This window comes from Lissotriton helveticus, chromosome 12, assembly GCF_964261635.1.
Source record: "Lissotriton helveticus chromosome 12, aLisHel1.1, whole genome shotgun sequence".
Lineage (NCBI taxonomy): Eukaryota > Metazoa > Chordata > Amphibia > Caudata > Salamandridae > Lissotriton > Lissotriton helveticus.
In genome coordinates this window covers 503,307,223-503,328,688 of record NC_136073.1, presented here as the reverse complement: position 1 = coordinate 503,328,688, position 21,466 = coordinate 503,307,223, and the positions used below count along the sequence as shown (strand labels likewise).

The 21,466-nt window shown below is 42.4% G+C and overlaps 1 long non-coding RNA gene across 1 annotated transcript in view; it reads right to left on the bottom strand.

The window, feature by feature from the left end:
* Positions 1–21,466, bottom strand: part of LOC144799596 (uncharacterized) — a 313,426-nt gene that overhangs the window by 57,660 nt on the left and 234,300 nt on the right. The gene's annotated exons all lie outside the window — the stretch shown is intronic.

Here is a 21,466-nt window from a genome sequence, read left to right as displayed (position 1 = left end):
CAGAAAAGTAATTGCTTAGTTTGTAAAAAAAAAAAGTAGAAGGTTCAATAATTTTCTACCAAGGGCTCTGCTGGCATCCCTCTCTGCCCACGCTACCCACTCCAGTTCCAGTGTTGCCCCTATCCTTCCCTGACTAATTGCTATGTCAGTCCCTTTGTTATGTATAGCATTACAATGCTCCCTATTCAGGTTTTCACATTGCTATCGAAACGCCACAAAACTCGAATGTTGCCATTTGTTTAAAATATGTAGGAACCCACATTCATGCAGAGGTGGAGTGACCTTGATATTTTCCAGGTACGACGTTCGTAGCATTTTTTATTATGTTTTCTAATGGGAAACAACTACAAGTCTCGGTATGTATTTAAAAAAAGGATACGCTAGGCTAATGGTCGTCATGGGGCAGCATGAGAGCTCCGATTTATTTTGGCTGCAGTTTTAAATAGATCGGATCAACCAGCCAGTCCTGTGCCACTAAATGGTTCAGCAGGATTCAGAGCTTCATTCACTGACAATGCGACGCTGACGACTGGCTCTCCTTGCTTGTGTGGCACTAGTTCGCTTTGCCATGGTAACAATATCAATCTGAAAACAAAAATGTGCATACTGATAGCTAGTGGCAAAGCTGGTAAAGCAACAATGTTTTTGTGTACAATGTGCAAGTGGCAAGCCATCGCAGTCTGTACAGTCGCAAATGGAAGCTACTTAAGGTGCCCATGCTCTTAAATGTGTTCTAGTGCTTAGCCATGTCAAATGGCTGCCCAAATTAAGGGCCATATTCTCAAGGAGCTATCGCTGAGTTGTCAGCACTGTACCCCAGCCAAAGTGGCGGTAAATCTATCGCCCTATTCACAAGCTATTGCCAACAGCCGATATCACTAGTTTTCCTACGATAGCAGCCACAAAAAACATCGCCACAGATGAGCCCGGCAACTATCGCTAATGAGAGGCAGAGTAGGCGTTCCCATGCAAAAAGCAACGACAACACCACTCCGCAACATTCTCAACGACCAGCCAGATCAGCGATAAGAACTCTAAACAAGTGATAAGGTGTGTTAGCAGCAGGAAATTAACACCTGCTCTGACCTGGTGTAAAGTCTGACCACAGCCTGCACCAGAAAAGGGAGCCTAGGCCAGAGCCACACCTGAAGGGGAACAGATGCCATGGAGTCACTGATCATGTAGCTCAGAGTCCCAACACCCACCGCCAGCACCCCCAGGACCCCCACACCACTCCCCGACCAACACTGAGGCTGCGCAGACAAAGACAGCGACCTTCATAAAACGCACCAACCACACAGGCCCAACACCAGAGAATGTCATTGCTCACTACAGGCTCAAAGGGACAACCATCATTTGCATCCTGACCACCACTGACCACAGGCTAATAGTACCAACACAGCGGACAACCAACATCCCACCTCAGACAAAGCTGCTGGCCGTGCTGCACGTGTGGGCCTCTGGTAACCTCCATCCAACAACCGCCAGAGTCGGAGGAGTCTCACAGCCAGCCCAATACAAGTTCCTCACAATGGTCATGAATGAATGACATCATCAGCTTGTTACCCCACTATCCATACCTCCCCCACACTGCGCAGGAACAGCTGGAGACCAAGCAAGGCGTCTATGCCATAGCTGTTGTCCTGCACGAGTGTGGGGGCAATTGACTGCACACGTCCTACTTGTGCCCCCTGGCAACACTGCACACAGTAACCGCAACAGAAAGCACACATATTCCATCAATGTGCAGGCAATAGTGGACCACCGGGGAATCTCCACCAATGTCGACGCTAACCACCCAGGCATTGTGCAAGATTTCTACATTTTGCGACAGTCCATCATCAACCAGCACTACCAGAATGGCACCTATGGAAAAGCATTGCTCGTTGGTAAGTTGGCATCAGTGATGCTGGAGAGGACCACCACACCTTCGACACTGATGCCCTACAACAGCTCATGGACATCCCAGGCAACCCACCACCAGGACCAGAGCAGCCAATCTACTTAGAGGAGAACTTAGCCCCTGCACAGTCCATACAGCAGGAAGCACCCGCCAGCCCGGGTCCGTTTTTTTTAAAGCACATTTATATAGCGCGACCCGAAGGTATTGGAGTACTTCACATGAGCACCGGTTACGTTACACAAGGACACATTCAGGCATGGGAAAATAAGTGATTTGCCCTGAATCACAGGATGTGGACGCGACCCCTAGGCTCGAACCTTGGTTTCCAGCACCAAAGTTGGCAGTCTACCCAAGGGCCACATCCTCTCCCCAGTTGATGGTAGTTGATGGTAGTGTTCTGTCACCTCCGTAACGCTGATCTGGTGTTCCTGTAGACTGCACCCCATCTTTCTTTGCCCTCTTTTCCTTGGCCTTCCCTGACCCCGTTGTTCCTCGCTGGTGGTCTGTGGGGCTTGTGGAGTTCGCGTTGACCTCTGCACTTGGTCCAGGTGCATCCATAGTGCTACGCACTTTGGATTGTTTTTGGTGTGTTCTTCTTGAATCTTTTTTAGTGCATTTTCCCGCATGACCCGTGGGATTTGCAGGCCTGTCGCTGGATTTTGCTGCTTTGTGTATCACGATTGGCCTCATCGCATCTTTTTTGCGCTCGTGTTTTGCAATTTTGGGCCGTCGTGTTGACTTTATCGTGGACATTTGATGCGTTGTTTTGGGCCTAATGCACGGTGCCTCCGTGTTGTGAGTACTTAGGGGCCGATTCCGATCTCGGTCGGAATGGCTCCGAATCGGGTTCGGGATTAGCGGGTTGGATTCGAAGGCTGAATTTCTGTCTGGGTCATACACGGGTCCGGACGACAAAGTACGATGCGAACAAGCGCGAAAACTCTGGCTGAATCGTTTCTGGGTCCGAACTGCTCGGTACGTCTCGGCCGTAAGCTAACCGTGGCGTTCAATGAAGGCAAATTCCGACCGAGCCAGTACGAAGCGCGATTAGGGCAGCTGGATGGTGTCGGAGCTTCCGGCTCGCAATAGGTCCCGGAGCTGGACTTTGGGGGTCCACATCGGACCCCCTGTTACCCGCAGCCTCACGGCTCGGACACAGGGGGAGACCCATGGGTCTCCCCAACACAGGCATGTATGGTGCAGATGGCACCAACGCGTACCCACTGTACGCTTTGTAGGACCGGCTCCCATTGACTTCAATAGGAGTCTGACCGAAACGAGTCCGACAGCATACGGCTGCATCGTACTCGCTCAGTTGGAATGCAGCAGCCCGGATCGGTCAGAAAACACCCTGGATCCGGCTCAGTCAGATTGATTTCCGACCCAGATCGGAATCGACCCCATAGTTAACAAAGTGTTATTTACCGGCGATAGACTGAGATATGAAGGGTTCCATTAAGCTAATTTTGCTGTAATAGTTTTTAACAAAGTGATTTGTGTTTTTAATTACTTTGGCAACCAACATTTCTACTTCCACCAGTTTTAGGGGATGAATTCTCCTACTGTTCCAATTTGAATCCACAGAATTGATGGCAAAGCTGGAATACCTTCAATACTGTTGCCAGAACTGGTGCTCAACATTAACACTTGACTATGCCTTTCCCGTACATCTCTATCTGCCTCTTTCCCCAAAACATAACACATATATTACAAATAAATGATACATTTCGAGCAATCACCAGAAGAGTGAATTAGTATAGCTTTCATTCTCCTCCATCCATTGAGATGTCCAAATCATCACTGTGTAGCCAGGAAGTAGTTACGTTTAGAGCAGCAGATGTAGTGGCAGATAGGCTACTGGCAAAGGGTTTACAGTAGCAGTGCTTGCTGTCTGAGGCTTGGTTTTGGAAAGGACCCTCCCTGAAGGGTCACCCCAAACCTTTCAGCCTTCTTCCTTCTCATTTAAAAAATGTTTTTTTTTACTTTAGGATTCTGAGCTCTTGACCACTGCTAACCATTGTTAAAGGTCATGGGCTCTCTTGCATAAACATGGTAACATTGGTGTGTAGCTGAATGGCATATTTGCTGTACTGGTAAATGCCTTGTAAAGTTGTATAACATGTACTCAGGGCCTGTAAGTCAAACGGTAATAGTGGGCTTGCAGCACTGATTGTGCCACACCCAGAAGTAGACTTTCAAACTTGTATCAGGCCTGCCTCTGCAGTGTGGGTGTTTGCAGTTTACTTCCACTTCGACTTGGCATTTAAAGCAACTTGCCAAGGCTTGAACCCCTTTTTTATAACATATGTCCCTCCCAAATTAGGCCTTAAATAACCCTAAAGGCAGCTTGCTATGCATTAAAAGATAGGACATGTGTATTTACTCTTTACATGTCCTGGCAGTGACATACACTCAAATTCGTTTTTCACTACTATGAGGCCTAACACTCACATAGGCTACCATTGGGAATTCCATAATACACTTTTAAGTTCTAATTCTTGATCAGAGAGGAGTAGCTTTTTCATGTTTCATATGTTTGGAATGGTAATAATAAATCCTCTTTACTGGTGAAGTTGGATGTAACCCCTTCGGTGCTTATGACGGAATGGTTCCGGCATGAGCACCAGGGCTCCTGTGCTCATGAAGGAACCATTCCATCATGTGCACAGGCGCACAAAATCCTTCTGCTGCAGACAGCAGAGGGATAACCTTTTTACATGTTTTGCCTCTGGAGGTGGGGAAGAGCTTCTCCAACCTCCTGAGGCTTTTTTTGGTTTCAATGTACTGATGATCGTGTGCATAGAGAGCTGTCATTATTACATTGAAAATGAAAATGAATCATAGCATCATTGCTTTGGGGCTTGTGGGGGCTATCTCAGGCCCCCAAGCTGTGAATTACATGGAAGAGGTATTGTTGGAAAGGGGAGAATCCCCCCATTCCAATGGTACCCTTCCCTGCTTGGGCATCACCCCAGGAGGGCAGTCTCCAAGCAGGGATCCACCCACTAGGCACCAGAGAGGAGGGAGTGGCCCCTTGGGCAGGGGCCTTTCTCCCCCAGAAAAAAAGGCATGATCAGTCATTCTTCCCCCCCCAGGGGGCAGAAAGCACCCTAGATGCCAGGAATTATTTGTTTAGGTCAGGGGTGAGGACTGCACAGAATGGGCATCCCAATTTCCCCTCAACCCCCCCCAAAGACAAAAGTTTTTGTGCCCCTCCAGGAGGCAGATGGGGGAAGAAAGCCCAATATGTACCAGGGATTTGTTTTTGTGTATTTATATCTAGGGGTGGGGGTGGTCCAGATTGGGCCTGCCAATGCCCCTTTCCCCCAAAAAATTGCCAGTCTTTCTGTCCCCCCATCCCCCAGAGGTAGATGGGGGCAAAAGCCCATTATCTGCCTCTGAGGGGCAGAAAGCCCACTAGGCATGTCAGATTTTTTACTCACATTTCTGTGATAGATAGTTCTTAAAACTATGGGGAGCAATAAACTTTCACCAACACAGCATTTCCCCCAGTCTCCCAATCAAAATGATACCTCACTTGTGTGGGTATACCTATTGCCAGCCACAGGAAATGGCTCAAAATGCAACGTGAACACATCACATTTTACATTGAAAACTAACCTTTTTTCAGCAATGTGCCTAGCTGCGGATTTAGGACCCTAGCTCAGCCGGCACCTAAGGAAACCTAGCAAACCTATACATTTTTGAAAACTGACACCCAGGGGAATCCAGGATGGTGGGACTTGTGTGGCTTTTGCCAGGTTCTGTTACCCAGAATCCCTTGCAAACCTCAAACTTTGTAAAAAATAAAAAATACATTCAATTTCCGGAATCTGCGCGGATCCACAAACTTCCACCCACCCAGCATTCCCCTAAGTCTTCCAATTGTAATGGTACCTCTATGTGCGGGTAGGCCTAGTACGCGCGACAGGAAACTGACGCAAATGCAACATGTACACATCACATTTTTCCAGTGTAAACGGACCCTTTTTTGCAATGTGCCTTAGCTGTGGATTTTGGACCCTAGCTCGGCCGGCACCTAAGAAAACCTAGCAATCCTATACATTTTTAGAAACTAGATATCCAGGGAAATCCAATGGGGTGATTTGTGTGGCTCTCACTAGGGTCTGTTACCCAGAATCCCTCAAACTTAAATAAAAAATCTTTTCCTCACATTTTTGTGATGGACAGTTCTGGAATCTGCACGGATATACAATCTTACCCTCACCCAGAATACCCTGAAGTCAACAGATAGAAATGGTACCTCACTTGTCTTGGTAGGCTTAGTGTTCCTGACAGGAAATGGCCCCAAACGCAATGTGGACACATCACATTTTCCACAGAAAACTGACCCTTTATTTGCAATGTGCCCAGATGTGGATTTTGGGCTCTAACTCAGCTGTCACCGAGGGAAACCTAGCAAATTTGTACATTTTTGAAAACCAGACACCCTGGGGAATCCAGTATGGGGTGACTTGTGTAGCTCTCATCGGGTTCTGTTACCTGGAATCCCTTGCAAACCTCAGACTTTGGGAATTAAAGCACATTTTCCTTACATTTCTGTGATAGAAAGTTCTGGAATCTCTGGGGAGTAACACGCTTCCACCAATCCAGCATTCCTCAAAGTCTCCCAGTAAAGATGGTACCTCACTTGTGAGGGTAGGCCTAGTACCTGTGACAGGCAGCGGCTCAAAATGTACTGTGGAGACTTCAAAATAATTGATTACAAAAAGACATTGTTTTGAAGGGAGTCACCTGCGTTTTTAATCTCAGGCTCGGCGACCATCTAGGGAAACCTACCAATCCCAGACATTTCTAAAAACTGGACACCCCGGGGAGTCCTAGGAGGTGTGATTTGCATAGATTCCCCAATACTTTCCTACCCAGAATCCCCTGAAAACCTCAAATTTTGCTGAAAAGAAATCACATTTTTCCCACATTTCTGGGTGGGAAAGTGGTGGGATCACCGGGCTGACACAAATTTCCTACCACCCCGATTTCCACAGGTCTTTAGATAAAAACAGTACCTCACTTGAATGGGTAGGCCAAGAACCCGTGTCAGGGAAGGGCCCAAAATGCATTGTGGAGACATAAATATGATCTATCACAAAACGACATGGTTTTGCAAGGGGCACACTTGCATTTTTGGTCCCGGGCTCGGTGGCCATCTAGGGGAAACCTACCAAACCCAGACATTTCTGAAAACTAGACACCCAGGGGAGTCCAGGACGGTGTGACTTGCGTGGATCACCCAACGTTTACCTACTCAAAATCCCCTGAAAACCTCAAATTTAGCTAAAAAAATATATATATATTTTCCAAATTTCTATGTGGGAAAGTTGTGGGATCACTGGGCTGTCAGACATTGTGTACCAGCCTGTGCTCCTCCAGATCTCCTGATAAAAATGGTGCCTCGCTTGTGTGGGTGGGCCAAGCACCTGTGACAGGCAAGGGCCTAAAACCTGCTTTGGAGACATAAAAGCTATCAGAAAACAACCTTGTTTTGCAAGGTGAGCACATGTGTTTTTGGTCGTAAGCTCGGTGGTCATATAGGGAAACATACCAAACCCAAACATTTCTGAATACTAGACATCAGGGAGAGTCCAGGGATGTCGGGCATGTGTGTGGAAAATCACATTGTATTTAAATCTTTGTGTTGGCAATAATGTTCTACCACCCAGCATTCCCCTTGGTCTCCCGACACAAATTATACCTCACTTGTGTGGGTGTCCAATACAGAGTCGCCTAAAAACGTATCTTTAAAAAAATAGCTCTTAGAGTTTGCTGTGCTATACCCTAAATCTCTATGTGTTTGCCCTTCCCAGTTGCAGGCCTTTGGTCCATCTACACAAGTGAGGTATCATTTTACTCTGGAGACTGAGGGGAACGATGAGTGGTAGAGGCATTTGTGCCGGCACAGTGATTCCAGGAAGAAATGTGAGGAAAATGTGATTTCTTTAGCTAAATTTGAGGTTTGCAGGGGATTCTGGATAGGAAAACATTGGGGAATCCATGCAAGCCTGAACTCCCTCTGCTGTCTAGTTTTTCAGAAATGTCTGGGTTTTGTTATGTATTCCTAGATGGCTAGAGTCCAGGACCAAAAACGCAGGTGGCCCTCTTTCAAAACCAGGTAGTTGTGTGATAGATAATTTTTGATGTCTCCACAATAAGTTTTGGGCTCTTCCCTGCTCTTCCCTGCTGCGGGTACTTGGCCCACTCACACAAGTGAGGTACCATTTTCATCAGAAGACCTGGGAGAACGCTGGGTGGTAGTGCCAGTCCGGTGATCCCACAACTGTTCACACAGAACTGTGAGACAAATGTGATTTTTTTCTGCTAAATTTGAGTTTTGCAGGGGATTCTGGTTAGGAAAACATTTGGGGATCCACCCAAGCGACACATCTTTGGGCCTCCCCTGGACTCCCCTGGGTGAACCTCTAATACAAGTTAGCTACCATTTTTATCAGAAGACTTTGAGGAATGCTGGGTGGGTGGAAGTGTGTGGCTTCCCAGAGATTCCAGTACTTTCTATCACAGAAATGTGAGGAAAATGTATTTTTGTTTACAAAGACTGAGGTTTCCAAGGCATTCAGGATAACAGAACCTGGTGAGAGCCCCACAAGTCACTCCATCCTGGATACCCCTGGATGTTTAGTGTTTAAAAAAGTATAGATTTGCTAGGTTTCCTTAGGTGCAGGCAGAGCATGTGTCCAAAATCCACAGCTAAGCACATTGCGAAAAAAGGGCCTATTTTCACCGGGAAAATATGATATGTCCACCTTGCGTTTTGGGTCGTTTCCTGTTGTGTGTACTAGGCCTACCCACACAAATGAGGTGCAATTTTTATCGAGACATTTGTGTGAATGCTGGGTGGGTGTAAGTTTGTGCCTCCTAGCAGAAGCCAGAACTTTCCACCATCACAGAAATGTGAGGACAATGTAGTTTGTCTTACCAAGTTTGAGGTTTGCAAAGGATTCTGGGAAACAAAACCTGGTGTGAGTCACACAAGTCACCCCATCCAGGATTCCCCTGAGTGTCTAGTTTTCAAAAATGTGAAGGTTTGCTAGGTTTCCATAGGTGACGGCTGAGGTGGTGTCCGAAACCCACAGCTGTGAATCTGTCATACTTAGAAGAAGTTACAGGTGAAAACGTTGGCACAAATAGCTGTTTTTTTCAACTCAATTTCAATTTTTTTCATTTTCAACTGTTATTTTCCATTGAAAAAAACTTGAAGCATCTACACAAATTACCCCTTGCTAATTTCAGAATTGTGCCTAGTTTCCAGAAATGTATAGTTTTCTGTGATCCATTATTGCTTTTATACCATTTTTACCACTAACTTGAAGGAGGTTGAAAGCACAAATAATAGCAAATAGGCTATGCCCTAGTAAAATGCCAAAACTGTGTAAAAAATGTTGGTTTTCTGACAAAAGTCTGCCTGTCCTTGAAAGCTGAGTAGATGTTGATTTCAGCACCACAAACCTTTTGTTGATGCAATTTACAGGGAAAAAACATACGCTTTCTTCTGCAGCACTTTTGTCCCATTAAAAAAAATTAAATAAATCTAGCTGTATTTTGGCTAATTTCTGGGTCCCCCAGGGGAGTGCACAAAGCCTGGGTACCTTTACAATCCTCAAGATATTGGAAGTAAAGGATGCAAATTTGGCATAGATACATGATGTGGACAAAAAGTTACTGGGGTCGAAGTGCAAACTACCCCAAATAGCCAAAAAGGGCCTGGCACGAGGGAGGACTAGCAGCTAAGAGGTTAACATTACTGTTTTAGAAATGCCACTTTTAGAAAGTGGACATTTATCTGCACTCACTGCTCTGTGTGCCTCACAGTTTTTCTCCAATACACATCTGGGGTGGGTGACAGCTACACTTTTGAGCATTCCTTCTAGTCAGCCACAACACAGTAAGGATATGTGTGTCTAAGTGCCCATCTACCCACCTTTACATTCTGATGGACTTGCCTATGTAGGATGGAAGAGAGGGGCTAACACTTCACTTTAATAGGCTGTACCCTGTCCCTATACAAAGGACTGAATACCCCCCAACTGGATGGCTGATCTGGAAGGCCTGCTTTTCTGTTTGTTACCCTGCTGTCGGCTGCTCTGCTGAAGGAGAGCTGGGCTCTGCCTTTCCTACAAGTCATCTCTGAAGGCTTTCTGGCTTGCTTCCTTTTATTCTGAAGTCTGATAGACACAAACTATTTCTTGCAATTCTGCTGGTTCTCGTGGACTCTGCCATCTGTGAGATTATTTTGGTGAATTGAAAGTATAGATATTCTCTGGATGTTATACATGTTTTATTATTTTTTGGTGCATTGGGGGCGCACAAAGTATTTTGTTTAGTTTGTTTTCTTTGGGTGTCATGGGGTCAAGTTTAATCACGTGGTATGTTTAAATTGTACTCAAAACCTTATGTCAGTTTATTGAGCACATTGACTTTGGCGTTTAGCAAGTCCGGGTAAATAATTGGACGTAAGTAAGGGAGATTGAAAACACTTGTTTTTAATATGCTTGGGCACAAAAATGGTTGTTTTTTGAAGAGCATAGTAACACAGTTTAGGATTGAAGGTTCCTAGGGACAGAGTATGTTGATTTGGCAAGGACTTAAGGCACAGGCTAGCGTCTCATTCCATTATTTATTTTTCTTTTGTTTAGTGGGTTGACTATTGGATGCATGAAACTGCACCTATGGATGGGAGCAGGGTGTAGGAAGTAGATTGATTAGTAAGGGGATGTATCGGTTATATGTAATCTTTGTCATTGTAGTTACACCTGAGGAAGGGCATTGATTACCCAAAATGCATTGGGTTATCTTAAACTACGAAGTGGAGTGAGTATTGGTGAATTCCGATATTTTAAGAAGAAAGCCTGGATAGGCAAATGTTGAACATGGATAAAATATACATACAATAAAATAACTGTTGGAATAACTATGGATTATTGATGATACTGGAGAAATGTAAATGGAATAATCATGAAAAAACTGTTGGAATGGTTCTATTCATGGATTCATTTTTTGCTGTGCATTCTCAGGTGGAACCTGACGAGGCACAGTCATTAATACAATTACTATTATATACCACTACAGTAGTAAAACCATTTCCACCTGCAAGGAATCCTATTGAGAATTCAAGGTGGGAATTAATGGAGGTATTGTTGGCTGCAAATGTACGTTTATAGACACAAATAACTTCGCGAATTGGCCTTGCTATGATTTCCTTTCTAAACCAGGTGAAGATCATCTGGGTGTTTTAAAAAGGATTCAATGGACTACAGTGCACATAAAACATTATATATGTTGTACATAAGTGCAATGGTATCCCTATTTGCAGACACATGTCACAGACAGACCAGCATGGCTAAGCCTTAGAAGAACACTCTCCCTTACTATTCTCTTACTCACTGTGTCCATCAAAGTGCATTAACAATTGTATTGCTATTACAATCTTCTTCTACAGAATAATGGAGATGCACATTTGTCTGCTACTGAAGGACTCCGTCACCCAGCCTGCATGGGGGGAGGGGGAGATAGGATGAGATGGGGTCCGCACATACCAGTACCAGCAGAACTATAAAAAGTATGTTTGCTCACCGCTGATGGACATGGGTGAGGCATGCCCGGCGTTGACTGACACAAGATTGGGCCAAGACGCAACCTGTCTGAGCCCAAAAGAGGTTGGGCTGGAGCACCAGTCCTGGCTGCATGACACTGATATCTATCAATTGATGATTTGCAGATGGCAGTGGCAAAAAGAATGTCAAGCACTAATACTCGCTTTATTAAGGAGAAAACAATGCCATCATCAATTGTCATTTTTTTATTAAATGCTACAGGGGTCATAGAGGGTGAACGTGTTGTGATGGAACAAAGCATAACATTGAAAAGGCAGGCTTATCTGGGACTGCCCACCCATAAACCAATAGCAGTGTGTCTTGGCTTCAAAATGGCAAAGGTAACTGCTGTGAGAGCTACAACTAACTGTATTTTATTTTTAAATAAATAGTGTGCAATTCGGAAAGATATGATATCATACAGACTCACGAACAACTATGGTCACCACCTGCAAAGTATAACAAGAACAGTGTTCAAGACACATGCTAAAAAACTAAAATAGCTTCTAAACATTTTGTATTTACATCTTTATGTTCTAGGGAGGCTTCAATAGATATTAATGATAGTTCAGATCTCATGCTGAAGGGTATGTCTACCCATGTGAAACATGAAACTAATTAAAGGCTAACATTAAGAAAATGTCTGACTTGGTTATGATCAAGTTAGCTGAGATGGAGCAATATTTAGTAAGTTTGTCCAGCTTGCCCACGAGGGTCAATAATTGATCAAATGAATGATAGCCTAGATTTGGTGACTCAGACAACCACAGGCAAGGACAATTTCCTGGCTACAGCTAAGAAAGTCATTCCGGAGCCAGATTCCCTGCATTGCCACCAGAAGCAGCCCCGTATGGAGTGGTCCTTAAAGATGCTCCGTCTTTATGCCCCAAAGAGAGGAGGCCTCTCTGCTTAAAAATAAAGTAACTCATTGTTTAAGCAAGCAGCATGGTATGTGCTTCTTGCGTGATGAAACTGAAATGGCAATAAGAGTTCCTTGGGTAGGTAGAGGGCTGGAAAGGGGTTGGGGATTGCATATTTATCACTTTCCCAAATGCACCCTTGTCAGGAAACTTTTGAAGTGAATTGGAGTACACTTCTTTGTGCTCAAGGACTAAACCTCTGGGTTATATTTATAGACCAGTTGATTATATTCACTCTCACAACAGCAGGCGTCTACTCACCCCCAGCCTTAGTATATTATTATAATGTGGACATTCATAATAGTTTTGTCCCACTTGATTGTATTAAATATATTAAACAATAGAGTCTTATTGATTTATAGGATATGTGGTCACTTTTCACATTGATAGATAAATCTCCTATTTTGCACCAGTTACTAGATCCAGATCAAGGAGGGTTAAGAGGGACTGAACTTGGTCTCAGTGTTATTATTTTCATTTAAAAAAGTGTGATCTTGTCTGGATTCTCGAAACGTTCATATGCTTTGCCTAAAGGGAATAGATTATCAGAAAATATTAATAGGACATTATTATAATAATGCTTTTGGAAAACAGAGTTTAGAACCTATATATAGCCTTGAAAATTCCTAAAGATCTCTTAAGAAATTGAGAGGAGTAAAGTGCCAATTTTATGAGCAGGGGATTTTACTGCCCACCCCTGTGAGGCACATGATGAGTTTGCCTGTGGATTACAAGGACCTATTCATGAGGAATTTTCTTATTGCAGACATGATTTGCAAGATGAAGCACTGAATGGCATTTATTGCCGTATATTTTTTAGATTTGACTATTGTTTAAATCCTCCAATTACAATACCAACTTAGACTCCGAGAAGTATGGGTAGCTCAACTGATTGTATACTTATGTCCACTGACATTTCTTTGTTCGCCACAACGTTCATGGTGCTGGAAAATAGTTTTAGTAATCACAACCATTGTGGGTTAATTATTCAATAAGAGATAGATTATATATACCTCCTTAGGTATATCTTAATAGAAAAAAATAACAAGAATAAGGGTGTCTTGCTCAAACGGGACTGGGTTAATCCTAGTCTTCAATTGACAAAAGTATTTAGCAAGGATATGAGAGATTTTTCATGCTGTTTAGATGATCTGGCTTTTAAGGATTTCCTGTGACTTAATGTGCAATCTGAAAACGTCTGATTGTCCCACCAAACAACAAAGAAGCAAAACTTAAATGATGGCTTGATGCTTCCTATTCAGATTAAAACAAGAAAATGCAAGAAGTTAATGACAACATTGAAAGCTAGACCATGCAGCACAGATGAAATTGGTGCATGCAGACAAAATTATAAACAGGTGATTGAGGCTAAGAAAGGTAATACAAGAGAACAAGCGTGGGAGAACCTAATGGATGCCAGCCCTAAAAAGGATAATTGTGCATTTTGGAGGGTAGTTAACCTTCATGTGTTTGAAGATCCTGATGCTCTCACTATGGCTACAGATATTCCCATGTTGGTCACACCTTTTGGGGAAATGTATTCCTCTTTGTATGATGATGATTCATGCAGTTATCAATTGGATGAACCAAGGGGAAATTACTTTACTGTTCTGCACCTGAGGGTTATTATAGGGGCAATAAAAAGAGAGTTTGTGCTGTAAAGTAGCTAGGCCGATTGAGTACTGATGGACGTTTTTAAGAACAATGTTGATTTGTGTGCTGCAGCCCTGACAAATGTGATAAATAATGTCATCAAGTGAGGCCTCCCCTCTTCCTGGTCTAAATCGATCATTGTGCCTATTTTCAAAAAGGGTAACAGGGACTAACTTACTAAGGGCCTCCTTCCTATCTCCCTACTGGACTCAACAGTCAAAATGATTGGGAGAGTTTTGATGGAGAGATTGGAGATCTGGCCTCAGGATAATTCTATCCTTTCAGACACACAATATGGCTTCAGAAGACGATTGGGCATGATACATCAGTGTCTGGGCTAACATTTGCATGGTAAATAAATATATGTCAGCAAATGCGGAGTTGCTCCATGTGGCATTCATTGATCTAAGCTCCACCTTCGATTATGTTTCACACTCAAACTTCTGGAAAATCATGGCCTCAATTGTTGTTAATGTAGCATTTATCTGCAAGCTCTCTACTTAAATACAGAATCAAGCTTGAGATATGGCCCAAATAGATAATGTTCAGAACATTTGAAAACTATTAGAGGTGTATGGCAGAGGTGAGAACCAGCGTTTTTTTCGTTTACACTTTATACAAGTGACTTAGAGAATAAGTGCCTCCTGTCAAATAAATGTGATGCACGGCAATTAGGGACTCGTTTGATATTGGTCTTACTTTACCCTGGCGATGCAGTGTCAATGGTCATATCACTTAACTGGCTTAAAATACTGTTGTATGGTTTTGTGGCCTTTATAATTCAATTAAACTTAAGAACCAAAACTAGAGTGCACGTCATAAATTACTTTTGGATGAATAAAGCGCCCACTTTTACCTATTTAGGCATGCCATTGTGTTATCCACCAAATTGGAAACAATTAAAAAATATGATTTTGCAATTGAGGAATTTAATTGAATCAATTTTGCAGCAAAGCTGGGGACCAAACAGATCAGACAAATGCTGGATATTTATCGAAGCAAATGTATAGCAGTTGTTACTCATGCAGGAGGAATCTCAGGATATTTTAATGTTTCAAAATAATAACAAGTCGAAAATAAATTAATTAAAAGGCTGTTTTCTGTGCCTTCGAGCAGTCTCACTTTTATTTGTCATGAATGATTGTTTTTTAGAAGATTCTATACAACTTAGGCCTCTCTGTTACTTTGGATATCTCTATGGGCAGAATCATAAGATGGACCTGACTCACAAAGATCCTCTGCACTCGTGTCAGATGTCCCCCAGTTGTGGGAAAATCTTCACACTTGGGCCGCAATCTCCGCAATGAGAACTCTCATTGCGGAGATTCCTTCTGAGTGTGGATACCTCCCTCACGACTGCGGGGCCTCCGCCACAAGTGCAGAGGACCTTTGTGAATCAGGCCCACTGTATTTAATCATATGGTAATTTTCAATGTTTGTGACTAGACCAGGCATTCAAATGTCCTTGTCTATATATAAATTACACATGCACTAAGATTGGTAACTATTTAATGAGCTGCAAAATGATACCAGCAAAGATAAGGGTATTGTAAAGTCGCTTTTTGACAAGTTTTGTAGAGGAGAAAGAGCGTTTAGAATTAATATACCCAACAGTGATTTCTTATGGATGGATGTCATTACATCGCATACTAATACCACGCGTGCCATTACAACACGGGTATTACTACGCGATGTCAATGACAACGACATGACATTACATCGCATACTTTTACCACAAGTATGCCTTTACCACGCATGCCATTACAACGCAAAGGTACGCGTGGTAAAGCTATACTTGTAGTTAAAGTTTGCAAGGTAAGTGACTACCCTACACCTACACAGCACACGACTCGCACCCCTACACTACCCCTAACCCTAAAACAGTACAACACTACAACACTACCCACACTACTCCTACCCCTACACTACCCTAAACCCTAAAACACTACTACACTACAACACTACCCACACTATTCCCACCCCTACACTACCCTAAACCCTAAAACACTATGACAGTACAACACTACCCACACTACTCCCACCCACCCCTACACTACCCCTAACCCTAAAACACTATGACACTACAACACTACCCATACTACTCCCACCCACCTCTACACTACCCCTAACCCTAAAACACTACTACACTACAACACTAACCACACTACTCCCACCCCTACACTAGCCCTCACCCTAAAACACTGTGACACTACAACACTACTCCTACCCCTACACTACCCCTAACTCTAAAACACTACGACACTACAACACTACCCACACTACTCCCACCCCTACACTACCCCTAACCCTAAAACACTATGACACTACAACACTACCCACACTACTCCCACCCCTACACTACCCCTAACCCTAAAACACTACTACACTACCCATACTACTCCCACCCCTACACTACCCCTAAACCTAAAACACTACTACACTACAACATTACCCACACTACTCCCACCCATACACTACACCTAACCCTAAAACACTAATACCCTACCCTAAACCACTACCCCCACCACAAGCACAATCAGCCATACCTCTTTCCTTGTGGTTTCAACTTCAGTGTCTCTGTTCCAGGTTCCTGCTTCCTGCGTCGTCAGAGGTGCATGTAGTTGTGAGGAAACAGCCTCAGTTTCCTCATAACGACGTGGATAGCTATTACATCGCATGCGTTGTAAAAGTGCTTGCAATGTAATGGTATGCGTAGCTTTCACTACGCGTTGTAACATCACATGCGTTGTAACACATGCGATGTAATAGCAACATGTAGCAAAAGTTGCGTTGTAATGGCTGTTCCCCTTTCTTATCTATTGTTGTCAACTACTGATTGTATAGATCCCTATCTTTTATTTATATAAAATCCCCAACATGAGTGTTTTTTAACAGTATTAAGATGTTATACTGTAGACTGTTTGGTGAGATTCCGAAAGCTGGCCAAAACTCAGATACCTATTTTCTCCGTCCATGCAATACTTATTCAGCTCAATCTTCTATACAGTTTGCATTACTTTGTAAGTTTTATAAAACTTTAGGGAGATTCTGTTTGATTCCTTTACTTTAGAATTTAAATTTTGTGGAATGCAGGCCAGCTTTTTTGTATCTTCGGACGTCACCCTCGCAATTGGCTGTATGTGCTTAATGAATTTTCTACAAAGTGCCATTCATGCCTGGGAATCTTTGTCACTCTTGCAGGCCAAATAATATGCCAAGACTGGAGAGTGAGTGCACTGTATATTAATAGATTTGATTTAGGTCGGGAAACTAAATTGTCAAGTCTCTTCATTTCATGAATTGTTTCATGACTTTAAGGAATCTTAATGTTTTTAACTTGTGTACAATTGTTTCAAGCATATTTTGGTGCTTTTATTATGTATCTTTATGGTTATTATTTTAATGGAATAAAGAGTAATTTGGTTATATTATGTATGCAAGTGGGCAATATAATTTTTCTTACTCAATTTCATCCAATTGCTTCTTAATCTTTGGTGTGTGATATTCATTAAGAACATATTACCCGTTTAACTAGTGTCTTTGGATTTCACATCATGGGAAGTTACAGTTAAATGTAACTTATTATACTCATGTTTCTGTAATTTAACCACAAAAATTAGGAAATTAAAAAGGACATCATATCACACAGTGTCACGTTTTAGTGTACACAATGAGAAATAGCTTTAAACCTAAATTATTTCTCTAGTTTGTCTTTGATAGACTGATAGATTAGGCAGTATATAAATCAAGGGATAAGAATCACAACTCGACAAGGCGCAGAATCACAGGCCCAATGATGAAAAACAATGTGGCACAAAATCCCAGATGATGTAGCGTGCCATATGTTCACCTTCTGCTGAATGTCAAGTACTGCCTTAGAATCCCCCCAAGTGACATTGGGTGAAGTAGCATTGATGTGTACAAGCAAACAGCGTGTTCCTTTTTGTTAATAACAAGGTATGTAAGTGTCAAATTGTGTCGTAATGAAAGCTTTTGGTATCAGCCTTTGTGCATCTTTCAGAGCAATGGACCTCTGAAATTGAAGACTCGAGCACCTTGTTGTAGTCTGTTATTTACACTTCAGATTCTTTCACGGAGAAATCAAAATGTCATGCTGGTGCACACTATAACATATTTCATTTCTCAATAATGTATAACAAGAATAGGAGCTGAAATGCTATTTCCTGCAGTTTCAGAAATGTAACCTCAACAAACCATCAATATGATACACTGTTGATGTCATGTCATTTGGATATTCTGGTAGTGTTCACTGATAGAATATCGATGTGAAAAATATTGTTCAAAATTACAAAAAAATATATATAAACTACAAAAATATCGACTCCCTTACCTACACAGGTAAGTACAGAAATATTGACTCAAAAATATTGATATAAACGATATGGATGTAAAAAAATATCGATTTAAATATAAATATGAAATAATATATATTACATATATTAAATATGAATTTACTATAATTGTTTACAAAATATTGCAAATAAACTTACATTTAAACAAACACACAAATATAATAATGTAAACATATATATATATTTACTTTAAAAGTATAAATAAACTATTATTTTAATTTATTTTAAAACATAAAAATTATATAAAAATAAAATATATATAAATATAAATAATTTAAAATATAAAAAAGCTAGAATAAATGAAAACATTAAACTATAAAAAAATATTTAAACTTAAATTGCCCAAAAAAATCAGTGCAACAGTAGGAAAAGTGTTGGATAGCGTAAGGGTAAACATTACTATTCCCACTCCAGTAAGAGCAACAGTAGTAAAAGTGTTGGAAAGTGGAGGGGTGAAAATTACTATTCCCACTCCAGTGAGTGCAACAATAGGGAAAGTTTTGGATAGCGGAGGGTAAAGATTACGATTACAGTCCTAAGAGTGCAACAGTTGGGAAAATGTTGGATAGCGGAGAGGTAAAAATTAGTATTCCCACTCCACTGAATGCAACAGTAGGATAAGTGTTGGATAACAGAGGAGTAAAAAAATTATTTCCACTTCAGTGAGTGCAACAGTAGGGAAGGTTTTGGTTAGCAGAGGGGTAAAAATTACTATTCCCACTGAGGTACTGGGTTTTCTTAAGAACCGGTAAAGAACCGGTAACCCAGCGGTGCCAGGGGACACACCCGGAGACCTCGAGTTCTTCCTGATTCAGACCTACAGAAACTCAGAGTCTTCTAGGTGAAGTCAAAGATCGATTTTATTGGCTGCAACCAAGGTAACAAGTGTCCGAAAAGTACAACACACGGGAAGTATATTCTCAGGAGACTGCTTCCATTTACAAAGTCAGGCTTTTCTCTTCATACAGAATATTCGGCTTCAGGCAAACATTCTTCGAATTTACAATATATCATTTACAGGTTTTGGTTACAAAAGAAAAGCAGAGTCATGATGATATGTACATATTTCACGTCGTGCTGCCCATAACAAATCATTCGCAAGGCCCAACATTTCATCAGATATCGCTGGACCCCCAATAAAAACGGGCACCTCCCCATCATAAAGTAAGTGAAGCAAAGGAGCAGAAGAAAGATGTGAGCGAGATACGGCAGGTGTACGCGCTGGAATGGTTTTATGGCTTGTTGAGCCCTGATGATATCTTGTTCGGCCACTGGGAGGGGACTGACCTAACGAGTTTGGCTTGGGGCAATGGTTCTAACTTGTATAGGTCAAAGAAAAGTCAATTAAGGAGTATGTATCCTTGTGGAATCGAATTCAGCTGGATTAAGGCCTATGTAAAGGGCAACACATAAATGGAAGCCAAGGGTTCAGAACGCAAATGACGATTTCGAGGCTAAATCGTCACCCAAATGTGTTGAAAATACATGTACATGTTGTGCTCGTCATTCTCGGTCTTTTGATACCAAATTCGTAAGACTTCGATGAAGTTTTAATTGTCGAGTTCAGAACGATTATATGAATTCAGAATTTTCAGAACCACAAACCCTCCTTTTGCCCTTACATAGGCAATTAATCTATCCTCATGTTAGTCTGAGTCCAGATCTATATTCCTAAAGTCATTGAGATGTTGCTGTAACATCATTCTAGTACTTAGTTCATCTCTTGACACAGGCTTCCTTACACACGATGTAGCACAGAGGCCACATATTGCAGGAGCACACTGTATGCACAGACAGATCAGGAAAAGAATGGCTAAGACCATCCCAATGACCATTAGAATTTTCCATCCCCAGGCAGATATCAGTTCCCAGAACCATCCCATTAACGACCAATCTCCTTTATCCACATGAATAGATTTGGAAATCTTATGTAGTTTGGAGATGGCCTGGTACACCGTTGGAGCGTTATCTGGGATGAAAATGCAACAGCTAGATTGGATCAATCTGCATACCCGACCTCCGTCTGCGAGTATAACATCTAAAGCGACCCGGTTCTGAAGGGTCATAAGTCGATCCGACTGGAGCTCAGCAGTCAGGTTACTAAGGGCACCAGCAGTTTCGGTCACGGTGGACTCAACTACCCTTGTCAATTGCCTTAGGTTCCTACTGTTAGCCATGGATCCCCAGAACGGCAGAAAACCCTTTGCAAAGTCCCCGAATTCTTGACCTGCAGTGTCTTCTTTACTCAAAACACCTCTAACTATCCTTGTCCGGTGGTAGTCTGCCGCTGATGTGTAGGTGGGAGGCAACAGGAATGAAACAAAACATGAGCCCGAGAAGTCAGGGGGCAACCATGTATAGGCTCTATCATGGCAGATGAAATAGGTACCCTTAGCTGCTAAAAATGCAGGGGAAGTCTGAGACCCAAAAACATACGTTTTTGTACAGACACTTTTCCCTAACTGTGCTTCGGGATTCTTGCCAATACCTTGCAGACACAGGTTACCCTGATGGGGTACAATCCAGATCGGGGAAGACCTTTTTGCTTGCTGTTTCTCACTTAAGGTAGCTCCATATCCGGTCACGTTCCAACCTACATATGCCAGTATCTCATCATCCGAAGTATCTTCATAAGAAATTACTTCCTTGATCATGTCGACTATACCTTTTACTAGGGCGCTAGTCTTGAGGTTGTCTTTTACAGAACGTAGGGGCTGGACTTCTCGTGCATATATGAACATTGTTCTGTATGCCCACACAGAACCATTGTGGCTGAAAGGCAGAACTAAATAAGGGATACCTTTATCCGTAGTGTGAGGCATAAGGCCACAAACCCAACAGTTAGTTGTGTTTATTACCAGTTGGTGTTGGTGTAAAAGCTGAACAAAGGAGTTATTAATGAACTCTAACCGTCTATTGGACTCATGGTCAGGAAGGGGGTGAAAAGAATGAGAGGAAACAGTAGGGGGAGGTGATGCAGTGGGTGAAAAT